General features: G+C 39.2%; 1 long non-coding RNA gene across 1 annotated transcript in view; it reads left to right on the top strand.

The window, feature by feature from the left end:
- LOC128093166 (uncharacterized) overlaps nucleotides 1–19,939 on the top strand; it is a 196,409-nt gene that overhangs the window by 126,049 nt on the left and 50,421 nt on the right. The window contains exon 3 of the long non-coding RNA XR_008212289.1: nucleotides 6,471–6,536. This is a non-coding gene — a long non-coding RNA (uncharacterized LOC128093166). The remainder of the gene's footprint in view (nucleotides 1–6,470; nucleotides 6,537–19,939) is intronic.

Raw genomic sequence — 19,939 nt, 5'->3', positions numbered from 1 at the left:
AGTGAAAAAAAAAGTTGATTAAAAAATCTACGATTTTTTTTCCGTGTACCTATTTTTTTTCTCAAAAGTCCTCAACAATACCTACAACTTTGCCGAAGACACCAAATTGATCAGAAAATTCACTCAAAAGTTACAGCTGTTTGAATATTTAGATACCATTTTTTTATGAACAGCAACCAAAATTGTATGGAGACTTGTACGCAAAATAGCTTATTTGTTCATAGGGAAGACCCCACAAAGTTTAAGTCAAATAAAAAAATACAAAAAATAAAAATGGTCGAAATCGGCCGATTTCGTAAAGAGTTGCTCAATTCAGATAATTATACTGAAAAATAATCTGCTGTCTAGTCTAAACATCGAAAAATCTCATGGAAAATTGCGTGTATTATTGTTGTTTCAGAGCATCTTTTTAAAAATAAATTCATACAAATTTGTCTAGGACCACTTTTTGATACGGATCAATGGCTTTGAGATAAAACAATCTGTCACATGTTGTAGATGCAAAATGTGTGTAAACAAAGTGAAATAAATGATTTTAAGTATTGTTGACAAGGAAATTCACTAAAAATCATCAGCAGATTGATTTTCTTGGAGAATTTCGGGAGCGAATTTCTTTTGCGTAATTCGCCTCCTCTCTCATTCGCGAGTGAAGAAAGTTCGCAAGCGAAATTGATTTTTTTTGCGATTATTCCATCCCTGCACCCTTATCAAATGTTATTTTCGAGAGCAAGTGGCTCAATATACAAAAAAATTGCCTTGATGAGCCTAGGATAACTTGACAACAAAATTTCTTTAGTAACGGATAATGTCGAGTAAAAAAATATCTGAAAATGTTTAGTTTCTATAGTCCTTAGTAAAAGATTTTTGGGGTCGTCCCATAAATGACGAAACACGAAAAAAGCATACAGTACTGATCAAAATTTTATGCCATTGGACTTTTTTTTCATATCATTCAAAATGCAATTGCCTGGAATTTGCTTGGGTTTCAACAGTATCTCTTGAAATTTTCACCATACACTGTCAAAAAAATCATGGTAATATTACATCTGGAAATATTATACAAAAATCGTCGAAATCGCCCAATGTCATACATAATGTTTGACCAATACCGTACATGTACATTTTGTGGCCTACCCTATGTTTGGAAAAAGATCAAAATTCTATCGTTGACATCTCGGTTTACGATAACTGTTGATATTTTAATCATCTTCAGCAAATGTAGGAACCAATCGCCTCAAACAGAAACCCCACGTTTTCTGTAAAACTAATTTACATGTGGGCAAACATTCATGACACTTTAACCGTGTCCATCACACTACCGCACCATCATCCCACCGAAATGCTTTCACTTTCTTTTGAAGCGTGACAAACCGTTTACTATTGGAGTAAATCAAATTAATTAACAGCCCTCACACTACCAACGTGTTCACCAGCAGTTAGTGGAAGTAAGGTTGTTGTTTACACTATGACACATCGGGAAATTTTCCAAGGTCTGAAACCGGTTGTGTTCAGTTGGTTTGATTTTGTCTGGCAATTTAGAATGTAAAATTATTTAATTGAGTTAACCTCACTGATTTTTTTACATCTATGGCTTTAAAACTAAAACGAATAAACCAACATTATCCCAAGTTACGAAATGGGAGCTTTTCCTGCTCACGATTCGTCGTTCTCTTTGCCGCGAACAAATCCACCGTGAATAGTTTAAGTTCAACCGAAAAAACCCCGTCTTCGTCGTCATCGTCTCGAAAGTAGGTGAAGGGTCGTCGACCTGCCGCAATAACTATTCTCTATAAAATCGCGCTCACTTTTTTTTTCGTTCGTATATTTCGCTCTCACTCTCAGTGAAGCATTTTCTGTGTGTGTTGGCTCTCTGAACTACACTTTGGGGTGGGAGCTAATGTTTATGCTGCCGATGGCCACGAAAGCTTAAACGCTTTTTTCGAGCTTTTTTTTCTTCTCTCTCCCTTCCAGCTGTTGTGAACGGTATCAAGTGGCGGGAAAAAAACACTTTATTCTATGATTTTTGAGCGCTTTTTCAATTTTAGTTTTTGTGACATTTCCCATCACTGGATCCACTATTGGTGGCCAATGTTAATCGATAAACCAGCTCGTACACATTCTCCCTCTCTCTCTTTAACTTGCTAGAGGAAACAGCATAGAGAGTCGTGTAAATCCGGCTTGTCTCATACAAAAAATACATAATTTTGCATACTTTTGGGGGACGCGCGAATGCAATCACTTCAGCCTGAATTGCGTCATCCGAGCGTCGTTACAGCGTCATTTTGGGATAATCGGTGGAGTTTTCTTCAGTGACGAATCTCGTAATTGAATTCATTGTGACATCTTTGAAAATATGTTTGATCATCATTTATCGCTTAAAATAAGTTTGATTTTGTTAACTGATGTCCAAGACTATGCTTTAATTTTGAAACCCAAAAGTTTACAACTAATCGTCGAAAACGCCACTATAGCTCAGCTCAGACTGCCACAATCGCCCGAAAATTTTGAGCCAAATCGGAACCATTTTGATTTAGATCCAGCTGGTTCAACTTGAAATCGCTGTATGGTAAATTCATTATGCTAACTGAGTTAAGATTTTCACTGACCAGTCAGTTAATAAACAAGAGTGACGATCAGGGATGCCACTTGGTTTTTTGAAATGTCTGTAAAAAAAGTCTGTGTATAACTGTGCACTGGTCTAAAATTCAAGTATATCAATTTATAGTCATGGAAATCCATCAGCATTTGCGTTTTTAAGCATTTGAAGACTAACGAATTAAGTTTTGGTTGATATTTTTACAAAATATATATTTTCACAAAATATATATTTTCACAAAAAAATAATTCAATGAAGTTTTTCAAAAGTCTGTGTACCCCAATATATGTCTGACACAAGATACAGACAAATCTGTACACAGCAAAAAATCCGATGGTAAAATCGTATGCAAAAGCATGCACATCACCTTCGTCAAAATAAACACTTAATATTACACACTGCATGTACATTTTATACAAACACAAAAAAAAAATTGCAACCGACGGGATTCAAACCCAGCACCAACAGTAAGGACTGGCGCCTTAGCATACTCGGCCATCAGACCGATGAAAAGCTGCAAGGATAAACGCATATATGAGCTCAACATTTCGGTCAAGTAGGTTTTTCATACTGATGGGCTACATATTTCAGGGTATTTGCATTTCAGGGTATATGCACATATATTTGCATAAAATAATGCAATATTTATTTTACACCCAGGCCTTTTACACGCAGCTGGATTACTACTTTTTTAGCTGTGTACCTCTGGCATCCTTGGTGCACAGCATAAAATTGTGTAAATTTGGAAGGTGTAATTTTAGTAGGATGAATAATGCCTCTTTTATGATATAATTTTACCTCAAGAATGAGAAAACTTCATTACACCAGAAAAGTGGTACCATGTTTTTACTGTGTGAATAAACCATATGACGAGGGCAGGGTTACTACAGAATTCTTTTGAGAAGTTTTAGTAGTGGAATGAGAGCTGAGCAGTTCTCTACGAAATCGGCATTTTTTTTAAATTTTAATTTTTGTATTTTTTAATCCGGCTGAAACTTTTTTTTAAGCCTTTGGTATGCCCAAAGAAGCCATTTTGTATCATTAGTTTGTCCATATAATCTTCGATACAAATTTGGCAGCTATCCATACAAAAATGATATATGAAAATTCAAAAATCTATATCTTTTGAAGTAATTTTTTTGATTGATTTGGTGTCTTCGGCAAAGTTGTTGGTATAGACGGTGCTCAAAATACCGTTTTGCCTTCCTCACTGAGCTAAGGCTATAATCCAGCTCTAAAAATGAACTTTTTATAAAAACGCCGTAGACCCACCTTCATGTAAACATATCGACTCAGAATCGAAAACTGAACAAATGTCTGTGTGTATGTGTGTGTGTATGTATGTATGTGACCAACAAACTAGCTCACGTTTCTCGGCACTGGCTGAACCGATTTGACCCGAACCTGTTGAATTCGACTTGGTTTAGGATCCCATAGATCGAGTTTATACAGATTGAAGTTGATAAGTAGTTCAAAAGTTATGTGTAAAAATGTGTTTTCACATTTATCCGGATCTCACTTAAATGTATGTAAACTATGTCCGAATCGGCCATCCGACTCATCGTTGGTTAGGTTATCAAAAGACCTTTCCAACGAGTCCAAAACATTGAAGATCTGGCAACCCTGTCTCGATATATGGTGACTTATGTGACATTTATGTACTTTTTGGAAGCAGGATCTCACTTAAATGTATTTAAACTATGTCCGGATCCATCATCCGACCCATCGTTGGGTAGATTATCAAAAGACCTTTTCAACGAGTACAAAACATTGAAGATCTGGCAACCCTGTCTCGATATATGGTCACTTATGTGACATTTATGTACTTTTTTGAAGCCGGATCTCACTTAAATGTATGTAAATTATGTCCGGATCCACCATCTGACTCATCGTTAGTTAGGTTATCAAAAAACCTTTCCAACGAGTCCAAAACATTGAAGATCTGGCAACCCTGCCTCGAGATATGGCCACTTAAGTGATATTTATATACTTTTTATTCCGGATCTAAAAATAGATGAAATTTGTGTACAGCTTCTGTTGGTAATGAGTGAGGAAGGCTCCAACCACATAGGTGGATTGAGTTAGTTTTTATGAAAACATGCAATCCGAGATTTTGGGGTCTATAGATTCCTTACACCAAAGCGCATTTCTGTGCTAAAAATAAAAACATTTGCTGATATAGTTTTCGAGATACAGCCCTTTTAAGATGTTACATCCGATTTTCAATAAGAAAACCAAAGCAATCTATACATTTCTAGCATTTCAAAGAATATGTAATTCGAGATAATGATGGTTTTTGCTTCATATGACTGTCAAGTATCTCTGGGCCAAGTTTCAGAAAGTTTGCTGATGTAGTTCTCGAGATACAGCCATTTTAAAATGTTATTTCCGACTTTTTCTAAGAAAATCTATAGAATCAAGAAAGTATCAGCACTTAAAAGAATATGTATTTCGAGATAATAATTAATTTTGCTTTATAAGACTGTCAAGTATCTCTGGGCCAAGTTTCAGGAGGTTTGCTGATGTAGTTCTCGAAATACAGCCATTTTAAAATGTTATTTCCGATTTTCACGCCGTTTATAAAGATTTTCTTAGAATAGTCGAAAATAATATTTTAGTGTGGCTGTGTTTCAAAAACTACATTATCAAACCTTCTGAAACTTGGCCCAGAGATACTTGACAATCTTATGAAGCTAAATTCATCATTATCTCGAAATGCATATTCTTTAAAATGCTGAAATTCAAAGTGTCCATGTTTGATCGCCTTTGAAAAAAAATATTTTTGAAAAGCTGAGAAAATTCTCTATATTTTGCTTTTTGAACTTTGTTGATACGACCCTTAGTTGCTGAGATATGCAGATGTTTAAAAACGGGAAAATTGATGTTTTCTAAGTCTCACCCAAACAACCCACCATTTTCTAAAGTCGATATCTCAGCGTAATATTAAATGCATAATTTTCGAAAAAATCAGAAAATTTCACATACGTCAAAAAGCAAAATGCAGAGACTTATCTCAGCTATTCAACAATATTTTTTTCAAAAGTGGGCAAACATGGGCACTTATTTCAAAAAATGAATAACTGCGTCTATTTTCAAATATTTTCAAAAAAGTTACCTAAAAATGGCTGTAACATTAAAACGGTGCATTTTATCAACATTTTCCCCATGTACTTTTTGATTGCAAATTGCATTTTACATCGAAAAATGGAGTTGATTTTTTTATGCAAATTTCTACATTATTTATTGATAAAAGTAATCAATTCACACTTTTATGTTCCTAACCCATTATTCAAATTCAAAATGCATTCTTCACCGGTCGAACCATGGTCCAAAGTCCTTGAATTGAAAGTCTAAAACATATCAAACCCAACTGATAAATAAACATCACTCTTTTTGATATGTTCTCGAAGCTTCGTGCGAATGTGCACTGATCCGCGAGCATTGCATTTGGCAGCAGTGCAACCCTGTTTTGCATAAACATTCTGGTCGCGAGAATTGATTTCTTGCACTCTCGACTCGCCGTTTCGTCGCTGCATGCATAACGTGACTTTAAGATTTGCAACCCCTTGAGCATAGGAGTCAACCGAAGAAACCGGTGACGCATATTCTGCCTCACTGACTTGGCTTGTCATGACTTGGTGTGTGTGTGTGTGTATTTACGTTTTCGCTTCACTATGCATAACAACAATAAATTATTTATAAAATTTAACGTAAGCAAAAATAGCAAACCAAGTATTGACCTACATTTGTTCGTGCTGGTTTACACTTTTTTTTGCGGGCCACCAACAACATTTATTTTTTGTCGCTGTCTTTATGTTCCCAAACTGATTTGTATTTGTGTTTATTTATTTTTGCTTTCCGTTTTTACTTCCAGGTACATCACCCGAGCCGGCGAATTAAAGAGACAACCGGACAAAATGTTGCCGAATTTCTTGATAAGGTATTTAAACTTCCAAAAAATAATAAAAACGCTCCTACTAACACATTAACGAAAAATGCTCACAAACCCACTAACACCAACTTGGATCACGTTGGAAATAGTCCAAGATTTGTTTACTGACAAACTCTGACTGGCTGGCGTTGTTTACCAAGTCTAATTTTTGTGGATTTGTCTAACACAAAACCGAGTCGATCTCAAAAGTCGCCGCAGTCGCATAATGTTATTGGATGCATTGAGGTGAGGGTAATTCGTTCACCGCAGTTGTTGAAACATGTGCGTGTGTGAGTGTGTGCAAATTTCGACGGGACCGATGGACGTGTGGCCATGAAAAATCCGGATCTAGACAGGATCGTTAGAAGTAGCATGGAGCATAAAGATTGTGGATTCATAGGATAAAATAAATTAACAAATATAACAGTTTGTTTAATATTTTATATCAATTATTCAATGTAATTTTAAAGTTTAGACTGAATTGAAACTGTTTTTGCAAGCTGAAAAAAGAATTGTGCACAGTAGCTCAAGATGTAGTTTTATTTTTTTTTAAGTTTCAATTCCAGAGTCTCATAAGTTATTGTCTTTCATAAGTTATTGTCTTTCATATGTTCATAGGACATATTAAAAAAAACTCTAGAATTGTATGTAAACTTTAGGTTATGAAAAACATGACAAATTCAATTATTTAAATACCCTAAAAGTGTAATATTTTTCTCAATGAAAACAAGTTCGACTCAGGAAACGGTCGGAATTATCGTATTCTTGGACCATTTCACACTAAGAACTGCAAAATTGTTTTTGGTGGTAGAGGTTAGGTCGTCAGCTTAATCTAGGTGTAGGTGTCGTCTTCTTGGGTCCTGTCTCGGCAGAGTCGCTGTATGCAGTTGGACTCACAATCCAATGGTCGTCAGCTCGGGGCAAGACAGTGAAAAAACCAGAACAAACGAGAGTTGCTCTGGGAGCAAACGGGAGGAAACGAGAGAAATTGAGAGAAACGAGAGAAACGCCATTCTGGCTGCTCGGAAATGTCACTTTTGACATTGTTGACGTTTCTCTCCATTCGCATCTGATATCTTTCTGTTTTTTGTCGTTTCGATTGTGCCTATTAAAAGTGCACTATTTTCTTGTTTTTGTTAATAAAACATTGAAAAAAGTGCTGCTAATGCCGGAAAGTCTTGCTCGGCAACCCGCTGCATCTAAGCATCAAGTTCTGGTAAGTATTAAGGAGGAATTTTCAACCGGGCTGGGGAACTTTCGCACAATTTTACTCGAGCATTGCTCATCTAATTTTTTTTATCTTCCTCCTCCGCCAGATCATGCTTGGGAATCTGGTTCCGTGCGGGAACACAAGGTTGGAACGGTCATGGAGCGAGGCGCATCAATATCAAGAGCTACTGACTCCCTTGGACATCTGAGTGAACTGAACTGACATGACCGTACTAACCGATGTACTGACCAAGGCCAAGGACAAGTGCACCGTTGGTCGGGCACGAGTGCAGAAGGCGGAAAAGGTTACCTAGAAATCGTGTTTCCGTCGTAATATGCTGACAGATTATGTTGTAATATAATGCGAATGTAATTATTCTACTCTTGTGTTGATAAATAAAATTGGTTTTCCGAGGGGTGGGGTGGGGGTTTTTTTATTCTTGCCAGCCTGGGCCTTGCTAGTGCAAACTCGAACTCTCTCTACTCAAAGTTAAATTACCCACAATCCTTCAGCAAAGCAGATGCTTTTTTGTACAAGAGCATCGCGTCCTCTAATCCTTTAGCCCCGTACAGTCGATTCCCATCTCTGTTCCGAAGCGTCAAGAATGGCCATTTGCTTGAGGGAATAGTCGCGGTAAAGCAAAACGTCCAGATTAAAATCAAGATTGTCAAGGAGTTTCAGCATCGTTCTATCATAGCCCTGAGCGATCCTGTGGTAGAAACTTATGGTTCGAAAAGGAGCGTGGACCGAGTACGCAGGAAACGAGCGTAACCGTAGGGACCAGATGCGCGCCGACCTCGGCATTGCCCACAACGCCAGGTGCCCTAGTGGATGCCACACCGCGCCACAAATCCAGCAGCGAAATCTCCGACAACTCATGTGCATCATTTCGAACATAACCACCAGAACGTGATAGCTCGATGCTGAGGGATTCGCCAGGGTGCCTTACACAACGCCTCAGTTTGACCAGAGCGGACATGGTCTGGCGGTTGGAATGTAGCACGTTTTTTTTTGTCCATTACGTTATTGAAACTTGCTTTTCGTTCAAATCCCCGCTGCTATAGCCGAACAGTTTCCGGATCGGTACTTTCGACCGGGAACTGGACACCGACCAGCCTCTGGAGGCCATTTTATTTCCTTCCCAACCCGACAATCAGCACCAACTTGCCACGGACGACTTTGTAGCCGTCGTTGCCACCGTCGGATTGCCTTTCGCTCTTGCCGCCTACATATCCGTACGCCGGGAGTTAAAAGTACCGAAGATGCGATAGATTCTTTACGGAGGTTTCATCGATTCTGTATCCGCCGTCGGTCTACGCGGGACACTTCCAGTGCAATATGGCCAATCTTGCTAGGCAACCTGGGCAGGGGTTAAAAGAACAGACTCGGAACAGAAAATATTCTACAAATTTATTTGAGCGAGTCGACTCAATCTGGAAAATGTGTAAATAAACAACGAAATGTAATTTTGTATTTTTTTTTTTGAATTAAATATACTTTATTGAATCTTTCTTATAATAATTACATTTGGTTTACATAATAAGTGGTCAGCTGTGGCTCTTCAGCTTTAGTTTGCTTTTCGTGATTTAAACACTGTTTATTTTCATAACTTTAAAAGTATATGATTTATCATTTTTGTAACACTAGGTACAATGAGAAAAAAAAATGTCAAGAAAACATAACCTAACCTAAAACTAACTTAAACTTACCATAAACTAAACCAATCCTTGAATCAAGGGGTATTCAGAAATAGCACATTTTTCCCTGAATTTCAAACATTTCTCTTGAATCTTCTGATCCAACGTTTTTACTTCTGCTAATTCATGAACCTCACTTGATCTTGTCCAGCCAGGAACATTCAAAACCATTTTGAGTACCTTGTTTTGGACACGCTGGAGCTTCAATTTATGAGTTCTAGCGCAACACTCCCAAACAGGTACTGCATACTCAATAACGGGGTAAATTATTTGTTTGTAAACAGCTAACTTATTTTTCAAAGAAAGCTTTGATTTTCTGTTAATTAAAGGATACAAACACCTGATGAGAATGCTGCACTTGTTCAATATTTTGTCTACATGCTGCCGAAACAAAAGTTTCGAGTCAAGTATGAGACCTAAATAGACAACTTCCTTTGACCAGGGTATCGAAACATCATTCATTTTAATCAAAACATCATCCTTTGGGGCAAATCTGGCCGATTTGGAAAGTGGAAAAATGATGGTTTGAGTTTTGGCTGCATTTATGCGAATTTTCCAGTCGCCAAAGTATTCGGAAAGAACGTCAAGACCCTTCTGAAGACGGCCAACTAAATATCTGGTTATTTTACCCTTATAAATAACGGCAGTGTCATCAGCAAAAAGTGACAACACACCATTACCAGGAAGAGTAGGCAAATCAGATGTAAAAATATTGTACAGAAGTGGGCCAAGAATACTTCCTTGGGGAACCCCCGCATCAATGTTGAATAATCCAGAAGCAATCCCATTCAGAAAAACCCTGAACGATCTCTCCGAAAGATAGTGCTGGATAATTTTGATAAGATACATTGGAAAACCGTATAAGTACAGTTTATGTATCAAACCATCATGCCAAACATTGTCAAAAGCCTTCTCAACATCCAACAAAGCCATAGCAGTTGATTTAGACTCAAGCTTGTTCTGCTTGATGATTTTGGTTACTCTCGTAAGCTGATGAGCAGTATTATGTCCCTTGCGGAAGCCAAACTGCTCATTCAAAATTATATTATTATCGTTGGTAAAATCCAAAAGCCTTGAATAGATGACCTTCTCAAAGAGTTTGGACAGACTACTCAAAAGACTAATGGGACGATAACTTGTTGGCGACGTTGGATCTTTTTGAGGCTTCAAAATTGGTATGACTTTGCCCAGTTTCCAATTGGTAGGGAAGTAACCAAGTTGCAAACATTTATTGAAAATATTGGCTAGATGTTGAAAGAACTGATCACTCTGTTTTTTCAACACCAGATTAAAAATGTTATCAAAGCCAGGAGCTTTCATATTTTTCATTTGTTTTACTGCAACTTTGACTTCCTCACCAGAAACATGGGAATCTGCTGGAAATTCAAAGGTAGAGTTATTAATTGTTAAAATACTATTGGCAACTGATGTTTCTTTACGGCTGGTCATGGAAGCGCCAAGATTATGAGAACTAACAAAATGAAGCCCAAGTGCATTTGCCTTTTCCTCAGATGTAATCAAAGGAGAATCCTCAACAATAAGAGGAGGAATAGGCTTTGGTTTGTTTTTAAGAACTTTTGAAAGTTTCCAAAATGGTTTTGAATAATTCCCAAGCTGGCTTACATGTTTTGAAAATTCTTGATTTCTGATAGTGTCAAGTCGGTCTTGTATGATTTTGTTCAAATTGTTCACAGAAATCTTTTTGTCATAGTCCCCAGTCCGTTGATATTGTCTCCTATAAACATTCCTAAGTCTAATCAAGTGTTTAGTATCTACGTCAATATCAGTTACCTTAAAATTAACAGGAACCTCCCGAACGTTGGCAGCCTCTGCTTGGTTGATAGCCTGCTGGATCACCTCCAGCGAACGATCAATATCGGCAGAAGTTTCCGGGTGTTGATCATAGTCGATGTTGCCGTCTACCACTTGCTGAAACTGCTGCCAGTCAACGTTGTGGTAATCTTTCCGGGTTGGTTGCCGCTGCGGAGTAACGGAAGCTCCAACCTCCACAACCACCGGATAGTGATCAGAACTCAACTCTTCAAACACCTCAGGATGAGCCACGTTCTCAGCCATATTGGTAATGAAGAAGTCGATGATTGAGTGATTCCCAGACCGAGCCACCCTCGTTGGACGATCCGGACTCACAACGTTGTAGTATCCGTTTTGCAGATCGTTGTGCAGAATCACTCCGTTCCGATTCCTCCTGCTGTTGCCCCAAACTTCATGCTTCGCGTTGAGGTCACCAGCGATGATGTACTTTGCGCTCCGCCGTGTCAGCTTCTGGATATCGCTCTTCAGTTTTGCTGCTGAACCATCTCTGGCATTCACCTGACGTGGGCAGGATGCAGCAATGAAGAGTACTGGGCCAACCGAAGTGGGAATTTCCACCCCAACGGCCTCGATGATGTCCAGCTTAAAGTGTGGCAGCCGGCGTGGCTTGAGATCACGATGAACAGCGACAAGCACACCTCCTCCTCCAGAGGTGGTCCTGTCGAGCTGCGTCGCGATCTTGTAGTTTTGCAGATAAACTTTTTCACCGGGCTTCAGATGAGTTTCCGTGATGGCAGCTACGTCGATCTCCTTCTCGCGAAGAAAATCCACCAGCTCTAAATTCTTCCTCCTAATGGAGCAAGCGTTCCAATTCAGCAGCTTGAGGGACCTACGATCCATACTGGATGACGAACGAGGTCAGCACTTCAATCTGCTGGGTCCTGGTTTTGCATCCACGCAGTGCAGCGGACATCTGTTTGAAAATATTGAGGAGTTCGGTTGAGGTGTAAAGATCATTACCATTTTCCTCAACTGCTGGTTCTTGGGTTGGTCTTGGCTACTGGCTGAAGCCCGGTGGTGGCGGTCTTGGCTCCTGGCTGGAACCCGGCCGTGGATGATTCATCTCAGCTCTCTTCCTGGGATCCAACGGCAACGGTGCCAAGTTCGGGACCTGGCGTCGCGGTTGAAGAGGTGGGAAATTTTGCTCCACCAGGGCTGGAGGAGTTCTACGACGCTGAGGCTGATTCTTCGTCGATGCTTGCTGCCGAATTTTCACGAACTCAGCTCTCTTGGGGCACTTTCGGTCGGTTGACGAGTGCTCACCGTTGCAGTTGAGGCACTTCACCAGCGAATCTTGGATGCACTGGGATGTGATGTGCGCATCGGTACCACATTTGGCGCAACGACGCTTCAGGTGGCAGTTCTTACCTCCGTGCCCGAAGCCCAGGCAGTTGAAGCATTGTGTGACGTCACGGTGCACTGGTCGGTATCGCTCCCACGACACGATAATGTTGAAAACCGCTCGGATTGTCTTCAGCTCAGGAAGCGTCGTCGATCCCTTAGCCAAATGCAGCAGGTAGAGCTGGTCACGGTACTTGATGTCTTTGTTGCGTCGGCTCATTTTGTGCACGGCCAACACATCCAGTTTCAAAACTTTTAGCTCGGCAGCTAATTCCTCCACTGGCATGTCGTACAGACCTCTGACGACGATTTTGTACGGCTTATCCATGACGACATAATGGGTAAAGTACTCCGCCTCGTTTTCGGTCAAGTAGTCCTTGACCAGTTGATAGTGCTGCCTGGATTGCACCAGCACCTTAAATCCGTCCTGACACAGACGAATGTTGCCTAGGACTTTCCCAGACTTGATGAGTTCAACCAGCCCCGCTCGAAAGTCGATCGTTGCTGCTGATTGCCTCACATAAAAAGGAGGCAGTTTCTCCTTTCGCTGTTTCACTTCATTCTCCTTTGCTTCCGCTACCTGGTCCTCGTCAGGCAGTCCAGCGAACTTGTTGTTCTTCAATAGCTGCTCCTCGTGCGACGAAGAGTTCTCCTCCTCCTCATCCATCGGTACAGTACCGTCGCTCTTTTTCGTCTTTTTGCTGTTCGATGTCACTTCCAAAAGCACCTTCCTTTTGGAAATCCCCGGTTTTTGGCCATCAGTTGAGGCCTCAACCTTCCTTTTGGAAATTCCCACTTTTTTGCCTGCTTGAGCCGCAGGTAGGGCAATATTGCCGGCGTTTTGCGCCGGGACGCGACGAGTCATGTTGATTCAGACAACCTTCACCAACGAATGCTCGGATAACAATCAATGTAATTTTGTTGTTTTGCTCTTCTCTCATTTTTTGCTCTCTCCAGAGAGATTTCTCCTGAAGCAACCAGAGCAACCGAGAGCAAACGGGAGCAATCGGGATGAATCGGGAGGAAAGTAGAGCAATCAAGAAGAATGAGATGGGAAACTGTCAAAAGTAAAATTTCTGAGCAACGGGAGCAAAGTAGAGGAAACGGGAGGAACTTAGAGTAACAAGAGTAACTCCCTTGCTCACTGTCTTGCCCCGAGGTCGTCAGTTCAAATCCCGGGGTGGATGAAGCTTAGATGTAAAAAGAGGTTTGCAATTGCCTCAACAATCAAACATTCGGACACCTAAGTTGTATTGGTGAATTGATTTTGATTTACCGCAGTAGATTGTCTTGAAATATTTGGTTGGCGTCCGATGGTAAAACACAAAAAAAGTTACATCCGACGGGATTCAAACCCAGCACCAACAGTAAGGACTGGCGCCTTAGCCCGCTCGGCTATCACAACGATGAGAAATGGAAAGGTTTTCCATACTGATGGGCTACATATTTCAGTATGTAATGTTACATAAAATTTCATAAAATAATACAAAATTTATTTTACACCTAAGCCTTTTACACGCAGTTAGATTATTACTTTTTTATGTGTAATGCTGTAGAGCGAACAATTTGTTTTTTTGTCTCATATTTATAAATATATATATTATATTATAAGCCTATAAACTTAGTTATACACCCCAAGTTAAAGTCCATGCGTCCTTTCTAAAAGAAACGAGAGGAAAGTAATATTTGGCGAGAGTAAAAACCTCTCGCGCTACAACAACAACAAAGCGTGTTCATTCGTGTTCATTAAAACAGTTCATCTCATTGAGTGGCTCATAGAACGTGGCGTTACATCGTGCTCCTCTACGTCCGTTCACAGTGCCATTTTACTACCGAACCATGCTCTTTATCCTCTCGTAAACCGATGCCCAGTTCTGGGTGTAGAAACATTGAATTGTTTTTTTTTTTCTAATGAAGTTAAATTTGACGTCATTGATTCAATTTGCTCACTTTATCGCAGAAACTAGTAAGAAACATAGTGAGTTTAAAAATCATCTGATTTTTCAAATAACAATTTTCAACGAAATTTATTTTTAAATCACTTTTAAAAAAATATTTATTGAAAAAACGTGCAAACGTATTTTTTTTGTGTTCACTGGACTGCCCCTGATCGCATAAATGTCCCATATGCATTTTCATCGCTTTTGAGTTTTTGATGCAGTTTGGTTCAAAATCGTGTGCTTTTTCAAAAGAGCCTATAACATCCAGTACTTTGTTCTAGAAATCAGGAGAAAATCCAGTTTTTTCGCGAAAACTTTACACGTATCTTTATGGGTGGGACAAACTTCAAATGCGTTTTTCTCAGTTTGCTGTTTTTGCATATGGGACATTTATGCGAACATGGGCAGTGGAGTAGTCTTAAATTTAGATATGCGGGATTGAGAATCTACTGCCGCCTCAGAAATATTACAATGAGGCAATTCTATCTTAAATATATTTATTCATTTAATCTTATAATTTTTTCAGGAACAAAATTATAAAAAAAATCTGAAAACAGACAATTTTTCAGAAAATTTCTAAGGCTATTGTTTCCTGTAAAATTAAAGTTGGTTTTAGGTCACATTTTTATTTAGATCCCTTTAGATCCAAATAATAATATCCATTATACAAATTTGGAAATGAATCTAAATTTCGAATTATAATCCTGATTTGCAAAATAATTATTCAAAGAGTATCAAAGCATGCCTTAAATATCCTTACAATGCTAATATTTGCGAAGCATCATAGCTTCGCAAATATTAGCATAATATCAAATGCAAATATTTTTTGAAGTTTTTGTCCCTCGGCTCTGACCAAAATCGAGGGAGGGGGGGGGGGGGTGCAAAAAATAAAAAAATATAAAAAAATGAAATTACAACCCTAGGTTTCAACATATGGATGAAAAATGCATTTTACAGGCGTACAGTGGCTTTCCAATCATTAGTTTCGAAAATATCGAGATATTAACCGACTTTTTTGTTCGCAAAAAAAAAAACTTTTCGTGGGACTGTGCATTGGTATTCCATGAAGATTTAAAATGTTTTCAAAGGAGTTCAAACATGCTGAATATGATTATACAGCAATTCCCCACGAAAACAGCATGTTTCGAAAAAAAAAGTTCTCCGATCGGGCTCAAATTTTTTCTGCGGGTTCCTTGGCCAATATAATTAGACCTGTATTTTTTTGCTTGGCCATTAGGGTGACCTACGCCGTGTTAGGGTGGTCCGAAAATGGCAATTTTCGTCGATTTTCGCAAAAAAACACTTTTTTCAAATAATCTAAAAATTAGATGCAAAAGAAAGGTGATTAGTTTGACTATTTAGGAAAAATAGTTAGAAGTTTCAAAAATCTAGCTTAACATTTGAAAAGGTCGTATGAAAACTTAATATGCTGTTTTGAAGGTCTCGGGACCAAAGCCCTAGTAACATTTTTAAACTTACAGGTTTTATCATGGTTCTGAAAACCCGCATACGGCCTAAATAGGCTTTTATGGTCTACTTAAAACCTAAAATGTTACTAGGGAGAGCCTATGTCTGAAAATATTTTTATCGGATTCCTCGGAAAATTTCACATAACATATCAAAAAATGGTGAAGTTATGTTTTCGATACTCTGAGATACGATTTTTTGAAAATGAAAACTGAGTTTTTCGACGCGACACGCACAAAAATGGGAAAATGACGAAAACGGGAAAAATCGACTTTTTTCACTAAAACTGCGATAACTTAAAAATTTCAGCGATGACCTATACAAGTTGCGTATTTCAATTACGAAAATTTTGGTACCCTAACATATATAGGTCATCGCTGAAATATTTTAGGTTTCGCAGTTTTAGTGAAAAAAGCTCTATTTTTCCCGTTTTCGTAATTTTCCCATTTTTGCTCGTGGCGAGTCGAAAAACCCAGTTTTTATTTTCAAAAAATCGTATCTCAGGGTATTGAAAACATAACTTCACCATTTTTTGATATGTCATGTAAAACTTTCCAAGGAATCTGATAAAAATATTTTCAGACATAGGCTCTTTGGTCCCGAGACCTTCAAAACAGCATTTTAAGTTTTCATACGACCTTTCCAAATGTTATGCTAGATTTTTGGAACTTCTTACTATTTTTCCTAAATAGTCAAACAGCTAAAATCGGATGAAATGGCGCGGAGATATGATTTTTTGAAAAAAGTGGTTCTTGCGAAAATCGACGAAAATTGCAATTTTTCGGACCACCCTAACACGGCGTAGGTCACCCTAATGGCCAAACAAAAAAATACGGGTCTAATCATATCGGCCAAGAACCCCCAGAAAAATTTTGAGCCCGATCGGAGAACTTTTTTTCGAATCATGCTGTTTTCGTGGGGAATTACTGTATAAACTCAGGAAAATGCATTTTAACTGGTTTTCAGTTGATTAAACTTTAATTTTCATTAAAATTTTGAAGTCCCCCCCCCTGATTATTCAGGCCAACTTCAAAGGGGGGGGGGGAGGGTGACATAAACTTTGAAAAATATTTGCAACGGCCTTATTGGTCATAAAAATAAAAATAACGTTGAAAATTAAAAAAGGAAATTCAGTATTGACTTTACACGATTGTTCGATATTGTTTCTATTTTGCCTCGGGTTTGCTTTAAACTTTATTGAAAACAAGTTATTTTCATTTAAAAATGACAAATTTCACTCCGGATGTTTACTTGTAAAGATCGTTTTTCTAAATTATTTTATCCAACAATTTTACAATCTTACGAAACGCCCGGATTTGGACCACCCAAATATTCATTGTTAAAACATGTTTTACGATCTCTTCGGAGTTCCTCTGAAAGGAAAAAAGCTATTTTTCAAGAAGAGAAACAGCTCCGACTTTTGGAGGTTCAGCGACTCGGACTCCAACTTCAGCTTTCCGAAAATTCCACCGAACAAATTCCAACTTCGACTCTGGCTTCTCAGAATGACTCATAATCTACATTCGTTTGTGAAAAGGGACCATCCATAAACCACGGGTACACTTTTTTTTTGAGAAAACTCAGACCCCCCTCCCCGCCGTCGTGGTTTATTTCTATACAAAACATTTTTTTTTTTGTATGGAGCGTGGTCAACCGCTAAATTCCCCCTACCTCTAAGGTATCCACGTGGTTTATGGATGGTCCCAAAATTGATTTTCCTAATTAGGGTTAGATGTACCTCAGATCATGGAGACGCATGATGTTTTTTTTTCTAAAAATCCTGCAAACAACCACCACCAAGTCGGAAATCGAGCTCCAAAGTTCAAAAGCTCATTTTCCGTGCGGCATTCCGAAACCGGTCAGGTACTGTTACACATGTGTATGCAATGCAATGAGCCAGCCAGAGCCCAACGTGTGGCTCCGAGTAGACCTACCGCGGCAGCAGAGTATGCCAGCTGGATGCTGAAAAACGTGAGCACTGCCACCGCCAGGGAACATTGACCGAGCGTCATTGAAACCGAAATTTATTGTGCAACTCGAGATAGTCAAGTCATACCACACATTCGCAGAAGCAATTTCTGCACAGCTGCCTGGCCCGGTGGTTAATCTCTGAGGTTGAGTCTTAACGGGGGGAGACCTAGGCCGTGCGACTGGCGACTTTTCATTTCGTTTAATAACTGTTCACAAGTTCAGCAAGTTTAGCCTGATTTGAAGGTAACTCTGGGCCGGGGTGGCTGTTGTCGCCGGGTAAAGGGCAAATCCATATGTGGGCGCAGTCTTTGGCGGGTACTCCATGGTCTTCTGGTTCGAAGGGCTCGTATGACCACGAGGGAGATTGCGTGGATTTTATGGTGCTAATTGAACTGTTGATTGAGTCAATTATTTAAGTATGTTGCTGAATTGAAACACGCTTTTAATTGCCTTGATGTTTTTGCATTTAAAAAATACTTCCAACATTTGTTTGTTTTTTGTTTTTGAAATATCTTCAAGGAAATTCTGTCACTTTCTTTACAACTTTATTTACAAACACGTCACACTGTCAATCTCTCCGTCGCTGCCATTGAGGGCATGAGCAATTTGCCAGTTGCATCTAGGCGCACAACACAAAAAAATGCCCAACGTCAACTACAACGACATCAACTACGCAGTCAGTCGTCGTCGTCGTCGTGAATGTTATGAATGATGCAGTTATGCAACCTCGACTGACTGCCGCACACACACACAAACACTCAGTAATTATGTAGAACGTGCGTTTCGTTAAAACATGCCCGGACCCCGGCTTCGTCTTATTTTTCCGTCCAAGGAGTGTTACTTGCCTTAATATCTTGAGCTGCCGGTCGGTCGACGCGACGGTCAGTTGAGATTAATTTCGTCGTTTTCAGGTTGGCCCCCCGAAAATTGACCGACGCGACGTGGTCTGAACTTGGATGATGGTGGCCGGTTCGTATAGGAATCACAGGGAGAGGTAGCGAAAAAAAACAGTTGACCACCACCTTAAACTCGGCGAGGTGGCGGCGACGACAATGATGACGGCATCGTGGTCCACGGAAAACTGCAAATTGTCCTTTTTTTAAATTAACATTTTATATGATTGAGAAAGGATATGGGTCTTTTTCCGGCAACTAATGAAGCAATTGAAACTTTGTCTCAATTCTTCGAGGTAATTTTGGGAGGTTGTTTGGGACCCTATAAAGACCCCTTCAATAATTGTAACACAACAGTGGCTTCAATAAGGCAACAACCGGCTCATCGTCGCTGTCGTGCTAACTTGTCGTATGTGAATTTTGGGTCAAATTGAGTTAAGGATGTCATTTTGTGCAGCTCACAATGCCTCACATTTTGACCTTCACAGACCCCCAAAATTCGATTTCAATCCTGAGATATTCAATAAAAACAAAAAAAAAACTCTGTGCAATGTTGTCGCTCTTCATACGAAAGAAGTTTCAATCTTGTCGTGCTATCTTGACACAGCCTGAACATTGATGTAATTGCGACAGTTGGCCAAAGGGATTTCAGGTCAGAACGCGTTTGACACAGGTAAACAATTGTAGTTATAACTCGGAGCCTCGGGAACCAAATTCAACCAAACTTTGGGAAAATACACAGAATGGTCAAACCAACAAAACGTGTTTGCTATTGTTTAGATTGCGTGCTCTCGTTTTCGTTTATCCAAGGTAAACATTAAAACGTGTTTTTTTCGAAACGTCAAAAAGCTACAAACGACAAGATAGATGATTGATTTTGGTGCAGAAATTCGTGAAATTGAAATCAAAACAATGCATTTTAGAGTGATGATCAATTTTCGTCGAAAATGATCAACGGCTTCACCGAGATACGATTTTTTGAAAATAAAATCCGAGTTTTTCGACACGCCAAACGGGAAATTAACGAATTCGGCAAAAAAATTCAACTTTTTCACTGAAA

This window comes from Culex pipiens, chromosome 2 (assembly GCF_016801865.2).
Source record: "Culex pipiens pallens isolate TS chromosome 2, TS_CPP_V2, whole genome shotgun sequence".
In the NCBI taxonomy this organism is placed as follows: Eukaryota; Metazoa; Arthropoda; class Insecta; order Diptera; family Culicidae; genus Culex; species Culex pipiens.
The sequence above is the reverse complement of the archived record's forward strand: the minus strand, read 5'-3'. Positions and strand labels throughout refer to the sequence as shown.